This window comes from Protopterus annectens, chromosome 5.part0 (genome assembly GCF_019279795.1).
Source record: "Protopterus annectens isolate FY-2018-M chromosome 5.part0, PAN1.0, whole genome shotgun sequence".
Lineage (NCBI taxonomy): Eukaryota > Metazoa > Chordata > Ceratodontiformes > Protopteridae > Protopterus > Protopterus annectens.
The window spans coordinates 633856662-633863289 of NC_056735.1; positions in this window are offsets into that span (position 1 = coordinate 633856662).

The window sequence follows — 6628 nt, forward strand, 5'->3', positions numbered from 1 at the left end:
ATATCAGCATTCCTTGCCAAATATTTAATAATGACTTTGATACACACTATCAATGTTTACACTGTTGGAATGGTCAGTGTCTCCTGAACAACTTTCACATTTACATTTTTAGTCTAGCTTTTATAGTTAAAGAGTTATGAACATTTGTTTTATGTATGGTATTACAGATGGATTTTCTGAAAATGAGCTCAGGCTGCACTGTTGTTCCTATGGTGGAATTAAGCAGACAGCTTTTTCTGAGCTGCTCTGGAGTGAATGAGTTAACTGATTTTTTTTCCATAATAAATTCTTAAGACTACAGCATATTATATATTACCGGGTAACAAAAATGTTTGTAGCCTAATAGTCAACTCTTGTAGGTACTCTACTAACGTAGAAACAGCTTACAGTAACTTGAATTGGTTCTAAATAAAGAAGTAGTACCTTTAACATGTCCTACTAATGGTATTGCTCTGACTAAGCTTGCTGGGAATAAAACTTCAATCAAAGTTCCTGTTTCAGTCTAGTAATGGTTTGCATGGCAATTTATGATGTACAGCTCAGTGTAATATAGCTGAGCTAGGAACTTAAACAAACCTGTGAAAAAACAACTTTTGGCTTCAATCAATAATACTAGCTAGCCAGAAGCAGCAGCAACTTATCCTGTCCCACAGAATAATTAATCACCACTATCTCTCAGACTGCTCACCCACTTGGCTAAAACTTTACTGTAAAAGTAACTAAGTTATAAATAGTAAAAAGGAAGGGGAAACATCAGATATAGAACAAGGAAACAACACAGTAATTAATTAATTCAGTTAAGTGACTGTTCAGTACATTTCAGTTTTGAGAAAAAAAGAAATAAAATCAGCCAAACTTTTATAAATACTACTAAAATGGCAGAAGTCATTAAACTGGGTGTAAAACTAGCACATTTTCGAAGGGAAAACATTGTAATTATTGAATTCAGACTGGCAGATGTACAAACACAACACTTCAATTTCCAACAAGGAAAACAAAATAAAATGAGCAACATGTGCTTAAATACCACTAAAACAACAAAAACCAACAGGTGAAATAAATGCAGAAGAAATAAAGTGCTTTCTATTTTTGGATGAAAAATTAGTCCAAAATGTAATGTTTTGCTTTTCCAGCACAAATGCACTTACAGCATCCCTCTGAAGTCTTCTAGCAAAGATACCAAAATAGTCTCAGTCAGTACAATAATGCTGAACTACAAATTTTAACAAACAATGGAAAAACAGCTTTTGGCTCCAGCTGATAATGCTAGATTTCTAGAAACAGCAGCAACTTATCCTATCCCACAGAATAATCACCACTACTTCTTAGCCTGTCTACATACTTGGCTAAAACTTTTAATGCTAACTGTAACTAAGTTATAAATAGTACAAATGGAGGGAAAACAGTAGGTTTAGCACAGATAAATAGCACAGTAATTAATTAATTCGGGTAGGTGACTCTACAGATGCAAAACATCAGCTTACAGCAAGGAAAATTAAACAAAATGAATAGAATTTATTAAAGTACTACTAAATATGTCAGCAATCAATGGGCAAAAATAAGTGAAGAAGTAATAAAGTATATTCTCAACTTTTGTCTTTAAAATAAAGTCAAAATGCAACTTCTATTTTTTCCATTTGAGTGACCTGATACCAGTACTCTGAAGTCATTACAGAATCCAATACTTCCATCAGGTTTAGGGGCTAGTTCTACCAGGCTCCTCCAGTCACTCATAGCATTTCTTTCAGGGGCGGCTCGTGCTATTGGACTGCAGGACTGCAGCCCCCCAGCTGTAAAAATGTAAAATAAACAGCAATAAAAGAAAAAAACAAAAAGAAAATAACAAAATAAAAGAGTCCAGGACCATCACGCATGCACACTCATGGCATTTCCCACTATCCAGACTGCTGGTGAACCAGTCTGGAGCATGATCACAGAATCCAGACTGTCTCACCAGCAGTCCAGATTGGGAAGACAACATTGAATTTGCAAACGTCCCAGAAGTCTATGCAGTTACAACTGCATAGACAGGAAGGGGATTGGACTGCGATGCCCACAGGCTGGTGCTCTTGCAGGAAGGAGCATCACAGCATGGAAGGGGAAGGACTTGCTTGTTGGATTGTACAGCTCGTTGTCATGGGCTTTCTGTATGGCTGGATCGTCATGGGCTTTTAGCTGCTGCAAGGGACTTATGGAGGATTTCTGTTAGCAGAAGAGATTAACAGGGTGTGTGTGTGTGTGTGTGTGTGTGTGTGTGTGTGTGTGTGTGTGTGTGTGTGTGTGTGTGTGTGTGTGTGTGTGTGTGTGTAATGCCCCAGTTGCTACATGGTGGTGGGTTGAGAATAAGGCTTGAACCCTGTACATTGGGTCCAAGTGGCAAGAGCCTGAATTCCCTAACCACCATTATTTGTAAAAAAGTTTGCAGATTTTTGCCTCATATTTGTTCTGTTCCTCAAAAAATCTATGGTTTCTGTACTTTTGTTTGTTGACACAGACAGTGGTGCACTGGTAGCGTTGTTGCCTGACAGCTACAAGTTCTTGGGTTTGATTCTTGGCTGGGGTGCCTTCTGTGTGGAGTCTGCATGTCCTGTGTGGGTTTGCTCTGGTGTCCTTCCCATCTTACAAAGACATGTGTCTGGAGTGTTTCTCCCTGGGCCTCTGCTGAAAATTGGCTTTTGTTCCAAGTCAGACATTCCTGCTTAACAAATGTTAAATAAAAATGACAAGTATTTGAATTTCAGACTTCTTATTCTTCAGAAAGTACATGGTATCACAAAACCTTTTATTCCAGCAATTTTTGAAGTTGATAAGATGGATATTTGAAAATTTTCCCTATTTTTAGGACAGTATTCCCCCATTATTGGCTTCGTCCAGGTTTTGTTGTGCTAAGGTTGAGAGCTATGGTGAGAACTGAATTCACTGAATATGTTTGCGGGCTGTATCTCCCCATTATTGGCTTTGTTCAGGTGTTTTGTGCTAAGAGGTTGACAGCTATGGTGAGAACTGAATTCACTAAATGGTAGCCATTTAAGTTTCAGTCTTCCTGTCTTTCATAAAACAGATGATTTGATGTAGTGGTATGTTGATCTGACTGTTTAGCACAGAGTCCTGGGTTCAATACTTGACAATGAAATGTATGGTGGTAGCACAGCATTTTATTCTAGCAACTTTTCAACACTATATATGCAATGTTCAAAATGTGTCCCTGTTTTTATGGTTTTTTTCCCCTTAATAAATTTTGGCTTTTTCCAGATTTCTTGTGCTGCAAAGTTCAGAGATACAGCTGGGTATCAAGTATATTTTACAAGAAGCTGAGATCTGCAGGGGAACAAAAGTTTAGTGCTGCTTATTCAGAGTCTGCTTGCATTGTTAATAGCACAACAGGTAGTGTACTTGATCTTGATGCAGAAGGTTGTGGGTTCTACTCCCCATTAGATAGATGTGTTGCTGCTACTGTGTTGTAAAGTGAGTGGATGCTGCAGTCCTTTTTGGTGAAGATACCTAGTAACTATGAACCTGTTATGTTTGCCATCCATTCCCTATTGCAATATTACTAGCTTATCATTTTTAATGCAACATAGGCAATTTATTCCTCAAGGACAACAGGCACTCTTTTTGTAGATGAAACAATGAAATATAAAGTTGTTTGCTAGCAGCAACCTCTTCATTAGTTACAGATTTCTTTAATGTGGAATGATTTCGATGACTTTTACTTCTTCAGAGATTGTGCATACTTACTGATAATGGTGGACTGTAGAAGTTTGAGTAGACTTTTATGATGGAAATGTTCTGAACTGGGCAATTTTATCATTATTGGTGCATGCATTTTGCTTCATTGTTTACTGGAAAAATGTTCAAAACAAATTTAAAATGCCCTCTAACAACTGTACTGTATTGTACAAGGAATATAATTTAGTAAAATCAGGAAGGTGTATCAAAGAGCATGTGTATGTTTCATGTGCAAGGGGCCTATGATTTGAAAACAGCCCACAGTTAATCTTTATCTGCCACTGGCAACATGTATTTTCTTTGAATGTGGGTTTCAATGCTGTTTCAAAGAATGTGAGTTTCAAGGGCAGAGAAGTTTTAATGCTAAGTCTGCTTTCATTGTGAGACTGCATTGCTTTGTTTAGCAGATGTCTTAGTGTTTGTGCTGTAAAATGCAAAATAAAACTTTCAAATGAAGTTCAAATCATCATAGAAGTTAAGCAGTATGCACATTAGTGTTTATGGTAAATGGGGTGAATAGACAAGTAATGGTTCATTGGAATGCAGTGGCGGCTGGTGACTTCAAATCAAGGGGGCACTGCAGGAGACAGCTGAATGGGTGGGGTTAATGGGAAGGCCAACTAGAAAGGTGAGGAGCTATGCTCAAAACCACAAAAACTAACTTTAATTAAATATGCTGCCCTGGGTGCCAAACCATCATTCTGAGAGTCCAATCAAGACAAAATGAAGTGTAGAAGAAAAAATATATTTCAATGCATTGGCTGCATGACAGCTGACTTAATATCTAGATGGAAACAAAAAGGTTGTGAGGCATGAAAAAGTAAATTACTTTTTAAATACATTACTGGAATGCCAGTCAAAATCAAGTATAAGAAAAACAAGCAGCACTCAACTCAAACCACTTTTCCTTGCACTACAGTTCTAATTATAATTTATATTCAGCTTTATTAAAGTACCAAGTAACATGCTGAAAGTAGCAATCTCTGTGATACCCCCACTTGTAAAAATGTTTCTTATCCAAAAAAGACCTGCTGCCTGACAACTATCTACTTGTTTCATGGGGAAAACATGATCAAAGTAAAAAATGAAAAGCAAACAAGAAACAAGCTCAAGATACATTGCTTAAAGGATTGCTGTATAGGCTATGAACCACACGATTGACATTCTGTTTAGTTTACAGGTAAAGCCTGCAGAGAAGACTGGAAGTCTCCAACAAGTGTAATGAGCTTTTTAAAATAATGTAATCCTGTCCTTTATTACAAATACTGTCATATGCATTTCAATACCCAAGGCTTATACATTATCTAGTTATGTAAGTATTCTCTGCATGGCAACAACAAAAAGACTTTCACTGTTGGCAATTCTTTAACAGCATGCTTATTAAAGCTTACTTGCATCTTACGATCTCAGACAAGCTTAACTGATGATCATTAAAGCATTGCTACTTAAACACAGAGCAGCAGGCACTTTCAGAGTAATAATAAGCATAAACCAACAGTACAAAAATATGACAGAAACCAGACCATTCTGCAAAATAAAGGACAGATGAAAAGCCACTGTAGTACTTGTGTCTACCTTGGATGGGAGGGTACTCTGCACATTTATACTGCATAACTGCTCCTTGCCTTGCTTGGACACATCCAGAGTCACTACATGGGGGAGTGGGGCACAACAAGTATGTCACAACTTGAAATGTCTCTGGCTGACTGTGATGGCCCTGACACATTTGTCATATCTCCCAACCTCAGAGCAAGAAATCTGGACAAAGCCATAAATAGAAGTGGGACCAAGGCCCAAAAATAAGGGCAATTTTTAAATATTGCTCTTATAAACTTAAAAAGATAATAGAATAGTAGGTCTTGCATTAGTATGAATTTTCTGAAGGGTATGAAATCTGAAACTCAAATGTCTGTCATTATTTTCTAACTTCAGTCTTTAATGATTTGCCACTAATTTGCCAGAAAAAACACAATTTTATGAAAAATGGACCAAAAACGTGATGCAAAAATATAAAATAGCCACACAATACAGCTGGGAACCTGTCAAAAAAGGGACATTTTTTAATATTAATACTGCTAACTTGAGCAGCTGACAAAATAAAAGAATCTACATGCATTTCTGAAATAAAAGTAATCTATAACTCTGATTATTACAGTTATTTTTTATTTGTAAACCCTCCACGTTTTCTTCCAAAATTGCTATTTTGCAGAAGGATTATTAGGAGAAGAGCAACATTTTGAGCCAAAATCGGGGACTTGAGAGGTTTGGCTATGCCTAATTCAATAAAGCAATTTATTTGCATGTACCTCTCAACCTGTTAATGCAATAAATCTGGACAGGGCCAAATATATTGGGGGAACATATAGACAGTACTAAAAATTGCTCTTGTATAAACTGAGACAGTTGATAGAATAACAGGTCTTACTTTAGCATGCATTTTTCTGACGGTTATGAAGTCTGAAACTCAGTGTCTGTCATTATTTAGTGACTTAATTCCTAAATGATTTGCCAGAAAACCACAAATGTTATGAGGAACAAGCCAAAAATAAGAAGCAAAAATCTTTTAATTCTGTGAAAATCTGGACAGTTAGGAGGTATAGTTCAGCCAGGGCTATCTGAGTTTGCCGCCCTACCCCCTCACAAAATCATGGTAGAATGGAGCCTCCCCCCTGCAGCCATTCCAATGAACCATTACTTGTCTATTTCACCCCATTTACCATAATCACTAATGTGCATACTGCTTTACTTCTATGATGATTTGGACTTAATTTGAAAGTTTTATTTAGCATTTTACAGCACAAACACTAAGATATCTGCTAAACAAAGCAATGCAGTCTCACAATGAAAACAGACTTAGCATTAAAACTTCTCTGCTCTTGAAACTCACATTCATTGAAAC